The 15,283-nt window shown below is 45.0% G+C and overlaps 1 pseudogene across 1 annotated transcript in view; it reads right to left on the minus strand.

Annotated features, from left to right (window-relative positions):
- Positions 1-15,283, minus strand: part of LOC146864063 (prolactin receptor-like) — a 216,396-nt pseudogene that overhangs the window by 117,283 nt on the left and 83,830 nt on the right. The window contains exon 2 of the transcript XR_014970045.1: positions 9,417-9,544. The product of XR_014970045.1 is annotated as a prolactin receptor-like (transcript). The remainder of the gene's footprint in view (positions 1-9,416; positions 9,545-15,283) is intronic.

Genomic DNA, 15,283 nt, shown 5'->3' on the forward strand with positions numbered 1-15,283 from the left:
ATTGTCATCCCTTGCCATCCGTCCCTTCCAGCCTCGCTGCAGCCTGCCTCTCATTCATCGTATGGTGTCCTCATGCCAACGCGTTTCAAGGCTTAAACACCTCTTCTTCATGGGTTTGGAAAGAACAGGCATTCAAAAAATACACTTCCTTTAAATTGCGCTTTTACTGAGAGAACCACCCTTAGTGGGCTTAGCTTAGTGCAGACTTTGTTTACAAGGCATTATGGGATTCGTTGTCCCTGGAAGTGCATATTATTAAATCCTTCGTAGGCAGAATGTCCTGATTCCAAAATTGAATGCATTTATATAACCTATAGTAGGTAGATAAAGTCCAGACAGGCATCTATTTGCAGATGGGGCACTGTGCTTCAAGGAGAGAGCATGTTTCTCTCCACGGCCTTTCACTCATCATGAAATTGTGCTCCTTTCCACGGCGGGCCGCCTTGTAGATAATTTTGTTCACCAATCTGCCCCAGCATTGAAAGGTGCACTCGACAGCACCCCTTGCCATCCGGCCCTTCCAGCCTCGCTCTTGCCTGCCTCTCATTCATCATATGGTAGACATGTTTAAATAAATGTCACAATTCATTCTGTAAGTACAAATGGAGATTTTTGTAGATCATGGCCCACTGGGGCAAGACTTTGAAACTGGTGTATATAAGCCCACTTGGGTATTGCCAGGCAGTGATCATCATTCGTATATGATAAATGGAATTGTAACTATTTTTAATCTATATCTCATGTGAGCTTCTAAATCACATATGATTATTAATTATGTGTGTATTTAATATTTATTTTTTGAGCTTGTGTACTTACAGAATGAATTGTGACATTTATTTAAACATTTCTACAATTTGTAGTATTTGGAAAGCGACTGTATTTCTGAATATTCACTCGATGTTACAATATGGCCGTCATGATTCTACTCACTTTCCAAGTCACGTTGTGGTGATGTAGTCTGCTTTCTATTTTCAGGAATGTATTTAAATATGGAAGTGTGTATATGGAGTCTTGTAGACCGTGATGAAGACGTAAGCCAAAACGCGTCGCTTTGCCATTAATAGCATATTTGCAGCATGTCGGAGTGTCTGGCATTTTCTACTGACGGGGAGGAAGATTCTTTGATATTTTAGGGTTGTCCAGTAACCCAAGCCAGACCGCCCATGTGACAGCCTCTGCAATCCAAAACTGGTGTGTGGATATATATATGTGAGCTGCTGGTCGAGTGCACCTTTGCCTGTGGGTATTCAGGAGCAGTGAGATTACAGGCGGCAGCCCAGCCGCGAAAGGCGCACCACCCCGTGATGACTGGGGGTCCTGAGGCCCTAGATTCCTCTGAGTCTCATAAGGAAACGGCGACTGATGGGATTATGTGTTTGGACGTGCTGCCGAGGCCCATTCAGGGCTTTCACAGACAGTATCAATTATTGTGTATCCATTCAAGAAATTACTGGTATGACAGAGACTACGAGGCCCAGAGAACATTGCGTCCAAGCCCATCTGAGGGCAGTTAATTATTATTAATATGGGCGTGTCGTACAACACAAACTTTTGTCGAGCCTCTGATGAAGAGCAATTAGCTCAGAAGCGCGTCAGGCTTTTAATGATCGACACAAGAGCTGCAAATCTTATCAGGGGATGAATCCAAACCTTACCTGAGTGAACGCCTCTGTGCGAGCTGCTGGTCGAGTGAGCCTTTGCCTGTGGGCATTCAGGAGCAGTGTGATATATATATATATATATCCAATCCAACTTCTGCAGTACTAGCCGGTACCACCAAAGACACGGACACGTTTTGCTGGTGCAAATGGTGCTCAATTTATTTATACAAACATATATTCGGTTTAGTCCAGACGCGTTTCGACCGTCCAGGCGGTCTTGATCACATGACTACACTCTACCAAACGTGAGAATTTAAAGGTGCAGGTTCCCATATTGCGTAACAGAGTTCCTATAGACATAGAAGACATACTCGTTCAGGCTATCCATTCAAAACCTGTTAAACTTTATACAGTCTGAATGTAATCTTAAATCCATATAAAATGTCCAGGTGCGTACAAAAAAGAAGTTCATTCTAATAATTTAAGCTATAGGCAACTAGTTATCTGTTGGACAAATATTTCAAACATAGTTGTGCGCATATACTGTTTATAGATGCCTTTAATCAATTGATATACCATGTCTACACTATGACCATTCACGTGCCTATTTTGTCACTAATTACCCATCTATTAGGAACAATCCCTTTTGGGTTAGTGCAAATAGCGCATATATCGTGCAAATAGCGTAAAGACTTAATACCTATATATATATATAGGAGCAAATATTCAAAGATTTATTACATTAAGGTGCACAAGTGTTTATTGGTGTGCAGATACTGGGATATAAGTGGAGGGAAGACCCCTGCTAATATTGGAGGTTTGGGGACACCTTTATTTGATGATACAAACCCGAGAAAATCATCTGCTCTCTCAATTTGTCTGAAACTTTCCAAGTATGGCCTCTTTAGAAAGCACTGTATGTGAGTCCCGGGGTGCTAATTTTGAGGTGTGTGTTAATTTGGAGTAAAATCTATTTTTGGAGACTGAAGTATTTTCTCCAGAATTGGTATTTGGATGCTATTTTGATCCTTTAAGACATTTACTCCAGAATTATTGGTGTTAATTACATCTCCTCCACTACCTGTTTACCTTCAAACCTTTGGAGATCCTTCCATGGTTAACACTGCTGTGGTTTTTACCCTAAATGAGTTATGAAGCTAATGTTCATCCTTTTTACCTACAGTATTTTTGTACTATTTTTGGAGGCATTTTCCTCGAGGGAGAGGCTGGAGTTAGCAATCTTATTTTACTTTACTGACAATGATTGGGATCATTTAAACTGGGGAAACTAGTTATATCTTTGCTACTTGTGGATTTTATCACAGCATAAATGTTTATCAGAATTGCACTAGAGACGATTTCTTGAACAACTTTTTACATCTTGGTAAGTTCATGAAGTAAAAGATTTTAAAGGGTTTAAATTTATGTAGGGGTGTGTAAAATGTGTGTATGTAAAATTTCTGGAAAATTACATAAGGCTATGCGTAATTGCGCAAAATGCAAGGCTGGCATTTGGCAATATATTTTAGCACAAAATGTGTCCTTGCATCCATTGTGGAGGTCGAAGTTCGTGCTAAAAAGCACAATAAACATAATCGCCGCATACAGCATCCACTCGTCGTGTTATGATTGTTGAAATTGTTTCATGTGTGTGCTCTAACTTTTTGCATGGGGTGGCACCTAATCACCCCACATGGAGTATTGGAGTCATTTCGGGAATTTTGCTTAACACAAAATGTACCTAAACTACACAAGATTACGCCCACATAGTAAAATGTCACCTGGTCCTAAAGTTACTTTAATGAAAGGGGACGAGGAAAAATGTTACCTGACTGTTTCTGGTACGTTTAAGGGTGGTATCAATTTCATCTAGTCCTTCCAAACTAGCACGGTCCGTAGTTTCTAAATCATTCAATTCAACATTAGCAAGGTTCAATTCTAAGGAATGCCCATGACCTGTTTCTTTAGCATGCAGCTTTGCCATCCTAAAATCTTCGCGCACTTACTTGCGCAGTTAATGCCATCTCGTTTCAGTATCAGTTAGAAGAGGTTTGGTAGTAGATATTGCATTTTTCTTTTGCAGGATAGTGTCCCAGATACTGTGTTTAATGAGCAGAGATGCATAATGGGACTGTGCATCAAATAAAACGTCATAGTTTGCCTGGGCGGAGTCAACAAGCCATTACAAACATTGTTCTGAATTATTTTTCTTTTTTCTGCATATATTTGCACTGGTCATGTTTGCTGATGGGTTACCTTGTTAACTGATGTTTGCTCATGGGTTACCTTGTTAACTGATCTGCCATACTAATCCTATGAACAGATCACTTTCCTTGGACTAAGTCTTTCCAGCATCAGTTCTTAGAATGAGTTATTCAAGAAATTGTTCAAAGGCGTGATTTTCTGTCAGCCCATAAAAATGTACACAGCAGTGAAAGTCTTTGCTTTTAACTCCAGAAAATCCTACTCCACAACTGTTTTGACACATCTGCGACTATTTGTCATGGTTGCTTGGCAAGTACTTCTAAATTATTGACAGACCAGCAGCTCCATACGCTTAGTTGGAACCGTTAAAATAGGTTTATAAATAACATCATACTCCATCTATGCCCAGCCTCGACTCCTGACCACGACCCTGCCAGATCTGGGAGATCTGCTGTTGCGACTACCCACGCGAATACTCCTAGTAGGGGCAACTTTAATGAGGTGCTTGACCCCAAATGGACAGAACCAATACAGAAGCAGGGGGTACAACACTCTCACAGTTTGCATCAGCAATGGGTCTGTCGGACCTCTGGAGGGAGTTAAACCCACATACTCATTATTACACATATTTCCCGGCGCCGCACGGCAGTCTCTCCAGAATTGATTACTTGTTTACCCTCCGGTCTCATCTCACACGATTCAGAGCAGGGGTACTATCCGACCATTTCCCGTTGGAGGTCTGACTACAAGGCTCGATGATAGATCACCAATGACCACCCAAGTTGGATGCCTGGTACCTAAAAAAATTTTTTAAAAAGGGATAACATAGGCAAGGCGGCGTTCTTGTACTTCCAAGAAAACCAGGGCTCTGTCGACTCAGCGCTGAACCTATGGGAGGCTTTTAAAACAGTGCTGAGGGTGCACTCAAGCGATATAGGTGGGAGGAAGAAAGACTCCAGACAGTAATGTGGAAAAGAAGATACTAGAAATAGAGGTTAAAGTGCAAGACACGAGTCAAGAAATGGAGAGACACCAGTTGCAGCGCAATCAACAGGAATTGAGAGCACTGACGGAGGACCTAGCCCGTAAACACGCTCTGGCAACGCAGTGATGTCTTTACGACGTCAGAGATAAGGCAGCCAAGCTCTTAGCATGGCTGGAATTGCGCAACAGGGAGAGGTCCTTGGTACCTAAAGTTAAGGACACAAATGGGACAGTTCATTCTGCCAATGGGGGAATAACCGATGCCTTCACATCCTATTATGAGGCTTTGTATGCTTCCCAGACCTCAATGACCAATTCTGACTGTAGACTTCCTGAAGCACGTGGCCCTCCGGCCGCTAACTGAGGAGGAGGAAGCAGCCCTGGAAGTCGACTTATTTGAGGAAGACTTGCAAGGGGCATTGAGGGAACTGCAATCAGGTAAGGCAGAAAGGTCTAATGGTTTGCTGATGGAGCTCTATAAAGGGCTAGCAGGAGTGGTGACCAAACCAATGTTGGAGATGTACCAAGAAGCGCTCTCCAAGGGTTGTCTTCCAGTAGACCAGAGAATGGCAACGTTAGTGACCATACTAAAAGATGGGAAGCCCCCAACTGAACCCAGTTTGTATAGACCAATTTCTTTGCTTAATTTGAAAGTTAAGGTGTTGGCCAAAATTTTGGTGGAGATTTGTTCCCTGCAGGAGCACAAGGCTCAACCTGAGATGCTTCTATAGCATACTACACCCAACCAGACCCTACACAGATACACAAGCGGGGCGATGGCTTTAGACGCAAAAATGGCGTTTGACTCAGTGCAATGGAATTACATGTTTGCAGTCTTGGAAAGATTTGGGTTTAGCCCCAGGTTCAGAGCTTGGGTCAAACTACTTTACACAGCCACTATGGCCGGGGTCAGGGTAAATGGAACAACTTCACGCTGTTTTAAGCTTCATAGGGGCACCTGGCAGGTCTGCCCACTATCTCCAATGCTGTTCGCTCTTGCCCTCAATCTCCTGGCGACATGGACCTGCCGAGACCCCATAATCTGGGGCATACCCACACCGGGAGGGTGGGAAGAAAGGAGCTCCCTATATGCCGATGATGTATACATGGCCCGACCCTAGACCTCCATAAACAGAATAATCTGAATATTCGGGGAACACTCTGGATACACAATCAACTGGGCTAAATCAGTGATTTACCCCTTGTTTGAGAGGGGCTACTTAGGAATATATGTTACACGTGACCCATGCTAATTCTTTAGGCAGAACCTCGACTCGCAACTCGAACGAGTTAAAACAGATGCGAAACACTGGGAAAATTTGCCATTTATGTTGGCGGGCAGAGCCGCCCTATATAAGATGATGCCCCTCTCGAGGCTGCTCTATGTAATGCAGAATACACTGTACAAGATTCCACCAGCGGTTTTTACTGGAATTGACCAGACAGTTTGCAAACTGCTGTGGAAAGGGGGAGCTCCAAGAATTGTGCTGGCAAAACTACAGAAAGGGGTGCATGATGGAGGACTGGTGGTCCTTGATGTCCAAATATATTACTGGACCTCACAATTGCTGATAATTAACAACAGGGTGTTCGCAGACCACCAGGATCCTGCTTATAGAGTAGACAGAGGGTGCATGGTCTCGGGGGGAGGGGAAGGGGTGGGAGAGACTATTGTATGGTAAGATGGGTAGGGGCAACTGGCCACAACATAGACAAGTCGTAGTACATACATGGCACAAAGCTACTAATTTTCTGGGCTGGAAAGGGGAACTAACAGCTCAGACTCCGACTCCGATGTAGTACAGTGCACTCCTGCCAGAGATAACAGGGTTGGGTGAATTCCATAAATGGAGACTTATTGGCATACAGCACCTGGGCAATGTCTGGAGGAACCACACATACATACAGTTTCATGACCTGCAAAAAGAACTTGATTTAGTTGACGATTTCGACACACTCAGCTGGGACATGCACTACACTGCCACTTGCCAATGGGGGATCAACTGCCCGATCCCTCGCCACTAGAGGACCGTTTATTAACCGAGGCCCTGTCACAGATGGGAGGGTCTCTAATCTATAAGTAATTACTCAACAATTCCCCAGATCTACTAGGCCCCTTCAGGCAGACATGGGAGGGTGATTTGCGGAAAACACTAGATGATGAAGACTGGATCCTCCAGGCCGCTCGGAGGATCTCCTTCAGAGCGAGATTCCGATTGGTTCAACTCAAGATCCTCCATAGATCTTATTATGCACAGGTCGTCCTGCAGAAAATGAAATGTGAAGAGCGCATTCCCCAATGTGTAGAAGGGGTTGTGGGGGCGAGGAGTCCTTCTATCACACATTATGGGACTGTAGGGAATTTCAACATTACTGGGCCCAAATCACGTCGATAATAGCGAGGTTAACTGGAGTTCAGATCCCGGTGAAGCCTGGATGGCTTCTGCTGGGAAAAAAAGGGGGCCAGGATTGGCCTAAAACAAAAGAAATCTGTCTGCGGGGTTGCAAAACGTAATATTGTGAGGACTTGGGGTGCTACGGTCACCCCAGCTCGATGATTGGAACGCAGATCTGGATTGGTGCCAGAGGGTGGAACAAGTGGTCTATACAGCCCCAAGAAGTGGGAGAAAGTGTGGGGGATTGGAGAGATTACAGAGGTTAGGGACATGGGAATTGTGAAGCCGTAAAAGCGCCTTGACAATCCGTATGGATCATGTATGATATGGGGAACTGTGATGCCAAGATGATTACACATGTGTGATGACTTGATCATGCCACTCAAAATGGTATGTGAAGCCTGCTGTTTGTTTATCAAAAGAAAGAATTAAAAAAAAAAAACAACATCATACTTTGGATGCTAATCTGTCGAACTAGATATTGAGATAATTAATTGCACTACACATTGAACAAAATCGGCACTCTTATTTATGGTTGTGAAAGGAGTGTGTCAGTGAAACACCACATGGGATGTGATCTGAGCGAGATGTGGACTGGTGCCTTATGAGTGTGTCAGTTTACGCCCTCATCCCATTTCTTCCCCATTCTCTCTCCCTCCAAGGCTGCCCAGTTCAGCCGGAAGTAGTGGTAATGCCTGGGCACACCCAGATGGGCAGAGACTAAGAACGGATTAAGACACAGTTTGCACAACACATGGTCACACACTAGCAGGGTTGGCTCCTCTGCAATGGTGGAGGTGCATCGCCCCACTGCCTGGCTCGGAGCCAGCAAATGAAAAATAAAACGATGTTCTAGCATCGTTTTATTTTTCATTTGGCGGCTCTGACCCAGCCTGTGAAGGGAGGGGTGGGGCACAGGAGGACGAGTGCTATGTGCACTCCTGCGCATATGTGTTTGGCGGGCCGTCTCAGGCTGACCAAAACACACACGCGCACTTAGGTTTCTCCAGCCCGGCTGCATTGAACAGCCGGGCTGGAGAAACTCCCACAGACTCCCTTGCCTGAGCGTCTTCTCAGCCTGCTCAGAGCCAATCCCCACACTGCTCTGCTAGGGCAGCAGCGCAGGGATTGGATGGGAGTCTGTCCTAGCGGCACCGGGAAGAGAAGAGGATGCGGGACGAGGGAGGCGGCCGTCAGCTTCAGGTCCTTATTTAAATTTTAAATATTATCTTACACCCCGCCGCACACTCCCCTCCCACGCTCCTTCCACCAGCTCACCTCCCGTTGGTTGTGGTGGCCGCCACTTTAGTCTGCTCTCCTTTCCCACGAATAGCACAACAGAAATTTATATCATGCTGATGAATGGAAGGCATGCAATCTGCTGACGTTTGTTTAGGTGAGAGGTTTGCTCTTCTGAAAATCTTTTGTACCAAAAGAAGTTTCACATCCTACATTTCAGTTATTGTCAGTGGCGGCCAGAACGTATCTGAGGAGGTGAGGTTGGGTGGGGGCTAGAGGGTAAGGGGGTATACTTACAAAAAAAAGAAAACATTCACTCTCCTCCTTGCCGTTTTGTCCCACGCCATCTCTCCTCCACCAAGCATGAAGCAGCCAGGCTCACTTGAGCCAATCACAACGCTGCAATTCAGCGTTGTGATTGGTCTGAGCACTGTGGTTCGGTTCTCAGACCTGGACTGGGGCCTAGGCATGTTCTCCGTGCAGGCTGTAATGCAGCCTGCATGGAGAACATGCTAAAGTGCGCATGACTGTTTAAGCATCATGCGCACTTTAGTGTGCCCACCACTCCCACCCTGCTCAGTCAGCAGAGCAGCCTCGCCTTGCCCTCATGCTGCCGCAGCAGTGAAGAATAAAATTATAATATCTTCATGTTATTATCATTTTATTTTTCCTTTCTTTTACGGGCGATGCTCCTCTGCCTTAGTGGAAGAGCCACCACTGGATATTGTAATGAATGCCTCATAGATGGAATCATTTTTTTAAAAATTATTATTATTTAAGGTCATAACGACAAACTAAAGGTCTCTGCCAAACTTCAGTAAAACAATGAGGAATTTCAAGTAGTCTGAGACATAAAAAATAAGACTGCACTTATAAAACTGTTGTTACTTCATTTAACAGACCAACGGATTGTGGATGTCGACCTTCAGTTTGGGGTTCAAATTATTCGCTTTTTACAGTATGCTTTAAAAATACTTTGACCATTACTCACCGTCCATCAAATCTGTGTTTATAAAAAGTAATAAAATTAATGTGACGGCTGAGGCAGTTATTTTCAGGTTTTGCCGCATGTTGATGGCTTATTTCTGGTCCAATGGGAAACACAGGATCACTTGCTCACTGGAAAGGGAGAAAAACACCACTCAAGTTATACATAACATTTAAAAATACATTTAGACGGTTTGCAAAACTAATAAGAGTATTTTGTAAGGGTGCGACAAGCTGATAACAAAACAATGCAAATACGTACTTTAACCACTAGCGGTCACCAGAATAAAGGAAATAAAGTGCATGACACTTGCTCAGCTCTTGGTTTTTAGGTCTCGCCTGAGCCAGCGCGCATGCGTTGCTCTGCGAGGCATTTTGTAAGAGCTTTTAAATTCCAAACAAACACTTGTGCGTGTGCTTGAAATTTATCACTTGCTATTGGGCTTTGCATGCTGTCTTCCTGAGAAAGACAGCACGCAATGTGCCCAAGGGGGGGTCATGTTCCGCCTTCTCTGTTCTGTGGCGTAGGGTCCGCGGGAGCGAGCATGAGCGTCATATGTTTCCAATTATCGAGTCTCGCGGTCGGGTTAATTGGAAACATATGGGCAAACGCGGCGCTTTCACTTTCGCCGCGGCTGGCACAATCACGCTCGCGCGCGCACCACTTCCAGGCTTGTCTTGTTTCTTCCTTTCATTCCCTTTTCTCTGAGTCAAAGTTTGATTTGCAGGAATCTCTGTGTGTCTGAAATAAGCATTCTGTACTGATTGACGTGATTGGCCCTTCATCTGCCTCTACCGCCACAATCGGTATACCCCCTCTGCACAGAACTACCTCCTCCTTATCTTTTCTGTACACTTTATAACTTCCGCTGCGTGTCTGTTTACAGTACGCCCTCCTGGCGCGTACCCTTTCCTTCCTCCTATCGCTCGGTACCATGTGGGTTTCTGTGTGCCTAACACACGCGTGCACACGCACATGCACTGTTAAAATATCATCTCCTATAAAGTCTTGTTTCCCCTGCCCCCGAGGCGCTGACTCCGTGCAGCTGCTCTTGCGCTGCTCTTCTCAAGTATGCATGGGATCTGAGGGAAGCCCTTGATTTCCGCACACAGACTTGAAGGCACACAGTGTTTCTGTGCCTGCCCGTGCTTCTTTAAAGCTGAACGTTTTGCAAGGCGGCGAGTGGGGGGTGGGGGCAGTGGGTAGGAGTTGTGTGGTGTCTGGATTACGGCGGCAGGGAGAGAGGTTCCGGCAGCGTCTCTCTGAGGTGGGTAGCAGACAGTGGCGTACATAACATGAACTGGGGGGGGTGGGCAACTGGAGAATGTGATGAGGATAGCAACCCCTGAAGAAATAGCGGCCCCTAAAAGGAAAGGAATAGATATTATACAATGGCATCAAATGGGGCATGCCCTGGTCTCCTGGACTGGAGCCTTCTCCCCCAATGTCCTCTGCTGTGATTCATAGAGTAGAATATGTTTGTAAAGCTGTCAGTACCACCTCCTTTGACAGGTCTGTGACCCAGAGATTAATTTGAGTCAGTGGTTTCCGGTGCTCAACACCGGCACTTAATTGTCAGCACAGGCTCTAGTGGTGCAGTATGTTTAATTATGAGATGAACACAACAACCTGCATTGTAAACGAATAATACCACAGCATCACACCATTATTATAGCTTTTTGTGGCCTGTATATAGTCTGAATTGTCACACCTGTAGGATTGCAATGGTTAGGTGTTATGTTGGTACTGTCATAGGCAGTGCTGGCAGGGGCAAATGGGTGGTGCAGGCTGCAGTTGCCTTCCTAGAAGGGCCATGGCACTTCATATTTTACGAATAAAGAACTGCTGTGACCTGTCAGTGGTTTGCAACCATATATTACGTTGCTAATGTACCGGAGCCCCCCACCTTTCATTCACAACTTGTCACAAAGCCTACTTTTCGAGTCGTAAATACGTTTCCAACTAGCAAAGTCTTTATTGTACCTTGCAACGTGCTGTTCTCGATGTCAAATATGGCATTGTACGTTTTTATTATTTTTGGCTCATGAAGTCATACATTTAAAGGGACAGAGCTAACTTCTGATTATGGGGCTGCTATACTTTTAATACAACAGTCTCCAAACATTATCGCAGGACTGACACATTTGTTGGGACAATCACAATGCTTCTCAGAAAGACTGTCTGGCTCTAATTGTGACAGCAGTACCAGCACTCTGCTGCAGGTATCAGATATTGACTGATTAAATAATTCCACCTTTAACACAATTTCCGCACTTCGAATGAAAAATCTTATATAAAGGTCGTAAATGTAAATAATGCATCTCACAATTTAAAATATGAGAGGAACAGACATGTCCTGTAGAAAAACCCACACCTGATATTCCTCCCATGAAACGTCAAAATACAGAACCCGAGTGTGTGCCCGGCCCTCCACAGCCATTGAGGAATAACTCCAAATACTTCAGATAAAATTAACAAATGTATTTACGGCTCTACTACAAGGCAGGCAGATTATGGAGCTGGGAATGAAAGTGTCTAGCTATATGCCTGCACCTAAATCTGGCTTTTATGAGTTATTCCGCCTGGAATGGGGCGCACAAAGGATTGTATTCAAATCAGCAAAACATTATGCATAGAATGTATTATCCAAGCAGACCTTCGTGTCTAGTTCGTAAATGTTTTAAATAAAGCCCTGGTTGCAGTCTGTGCTCTTCTCAAATTCATTCTCACAAAAGAGGAGCAAAATGGATGGGCCCCTGAGCATCGTAGGCTCAAGGAGTGGTGCTGTGGGATTCTAAACCAATTGATTTAAGGTAAGAATCGAATCTGTTAAGATTTAGGGAGCAGATAAAATCGTGGTTATTTCATGTGCAAATATATTGAATCAATTTCTGCTAACCGGGTTAGGCCTTGGTCATCTATTTGTCTATTCATATGTCATTCATAGTTTGTTTCAGCCTACCACAGCATGGGGAAAGGGAAATAGGTCAGTCCATTTCCGCCTTTGGCTCTGTTGTACTGTGAGTGACAGTGTTTAGCCTGATCACATATGCACGTTTATCTAAAATAGAAGCGCACATCCGTGCCAGGATTAGTGGGTCAGTACTTTACGTTAGCAATACTTTTTTCTTCCCATTAATTATCCTTTTTTATTTTTTTGAAATCCTTTGTGTTCAAAATATATGTCCTAAACACACCTGCCTGATAGAAAGCATCCACGATGTTCTATTGAATTTATATTGCAATGGCTAGTTTTTTTTCTTCGTTTTTTTAAGTCACCTCTTTTTTGCAAGGATGTGGCTGCCACTTTTCAGTAGTGGCATGTTTTAATTTTCCATTTTTTTCAGTTTTGTGGCATGCTTGTAATAAAAAAACAAGCATTGGCATAGCTAATAGGTCTCGCCTTCGGGACCTGCTGCATAACTAAATACTTATAAGGTCCCAAAGGCGAGACCTATTGGCTATGCCAATGCTTGTTTACTATGCTGCTCTGTCACTGCAAGGGTTTTTAGGAAGAGCGTACGCATACGACCTCTTTTATACTTTAGTATACATATATCTCTGTGGGCCAAATGCCATTCCTTGATTCTCATTTGTTTGTTTCAATGTTCTTTAAAAATCCTTGCTTACTAGTGGCCAGTCCTGCCTCTTTGGCCCTCCTTTTTTAGGTCTCGCGTAGCGTTGCACAGCAACGCTCTGCGAGACTCTTGTGATGAAAGAGATTTCAGAAAGGGGCTTTAAGCCCCGCCCCTCATTTCCATTGGCTGGCGTCACCGTTCATGCTAAACGGTGGCCTGCCAATGGAAATTAGGGTTTTCGGTAGACGCCCTTTGGCCTCCGAGCCGGACTCGGTGGCTTACTTTGCGTCTGTTGCATAGCACTTTCTTATCTTTATGGGGCCATGTGTTTCTAAATTAAGAAACACATGGCCCCATAAAGACAAGAGATCCCCATGCTCCGGCAGCAGCGCGGTCCTTGTCCTGCTACTGATCGGAGTTTACAGGGTTCAATGTAATAATAAGCGGCCTTACTAAAATCAGTAAATTATAACGAGTGACGAGCATCGGGGAGAGTGCAGGCCGTGCAGCCACCAGAGGGGTGGGGTATCTGCAGAAGGCATGGAGCTTCTGCACGTGGGGGAGGAGGTGAACCAATTGTGACTGACTCTTCTCCAGTCCCTCTGGCTGTTTGTGTTTGCAAAGAGCTCCAGCCTCATCAAACGTCTGTGTGGCTCTCATTGGTAGGTTGTGCAGCCCACTCAAGGTGCGATGTCTACTGCTCATGGGACGTGCAAGGGAGCAGTCGTCATGTGCGGAGTTGCCTGTATGATTATTGTAGCCACCGGCGGTGATTCTCTGTGTTGTGGGCGGGTGGACGTGGAGACCTATTCAACAGCCAACTCACGGATGAAAAACAGAAACTGCATGCTGTCTCAAACAGGGAACCCGGGATTGAACCCAGGTTACCGGGCTTCACATTGTGCAATGGTGATTTAGATATGGGGAGAGTGCAGTGCTGAATGTGAGCCGGTTGTTTCCGGTGCTCAGTACCGGGACTTAATAATCCACACCAGTGCTTGAGCTCCAGTTCAGGACACATTCATTTTTGGTGGTTATAGGTAGATTACGTAATTCGTCCAGAATCACAGGCTATTGAGCGAAAGCCGAGACTCCAACCTGCTTTCCCAGCTCCTACGTCGGCAGTTTTGGCCTTTAAAATAGGGGTGGGCGGAATTTGCGTAGTCGCGCTACGCAAAGCTCCGCGAAAACGTAAAAAAATCTCCGTAAACACGCAGAAATTCCACGAACACGCGGAATTGCTTGTTCGCGATGCTTTTTTCCTGTTCGCGATCGCTGTTTGCGTGCTCGCGGGGATATATCTCGCGAACACGCATTTTGAGAACGCAAACAGGCAAAAAATTCCCCGAAGCCGCGGAATGCAGAATTTCGAGTAATTCCGCGTTCTCCGCGGAATACGAAATTACCCAAATTCCGCAAGCGGAACGGAATTGACCACCAAGGCCTACTTTAAACCACACTACCTCTTCACTTGTGCGGTTTGTGTGCTCTCTGCTAGGCAGCCTAATAAGAGAAATGTGCTTTCCGAAGCTGCCCCTGATGAGAGTCCCAGCACTTCTTTTCCTACAAATTAAACACGGGAAGGGTTGGCTGTAGCCCCAACGCTGTTCAATTTGTGTTTGCCCGAGGTTCCAAGAATATATCGAGCTGAACCAGAGCCATGTATCTGGCTTAGCAAAACAAAGGCCATATATCTGGCTTAAAGTTGGTTCGAGACCTCAATGGCGCTCCCACCCTAGTTTAAATTTCTAGAGCTGATTAAAAAACACCGGCGAAGTTGTTAAAATAATATATTAGAAAATGTAGAAAAAAAAGCATTACTTCCAGACTCCTGCATCCTTTTCACTTCCCATGTTAGGTCCACCCAAGGCCCTCTTTTAACAAAGCGAGCTGATGAATCCTGTAAAGTTCTGCAGTTTTAAATATATTTAAGCGTACCTCTTCGATGCATGGACCCATAATACCTTCCCAAGGCCCCTGTCGGTGGCGTGGTGTGCCTGTGCTTTATAGTGACCAACAAACCAGAATTGCTTGACTAAGGTATTATGCACGGCTTTAAGTGGGCAGGGTCTTGCTGGTGCTCAGCACCGGCAGTACTAAAAAGCTGGTGCTGAGACGGGTCTCTACAGGACTCTCCAGTTTTGCTCTCACCATCAGGGTGAAAACGAAATCTCAACTCTGCAGCAGTGCCCCCCTTCGCAGCCTCTGATGTAACTTCAAGGAGACTCTTATAGTCATTTCACCGTCCCACCATTTCAGACGGAAGCATTTTCAAAATGCTATACTACGAAG

Source organism: Triturus cristatus, chromosome 2_1 (genome assembly GCF_964204655.1).
Source record: "Triturus cristatus chromosome 2_1, aTriCri1.1, whole genome shotgun sequence".
Taxonomy (NCBI): Eukaryota; Metazoa; Chordata; class Amphibia; order Caudata; family Salamandridae; genus Triturus; species Triturus cristatus.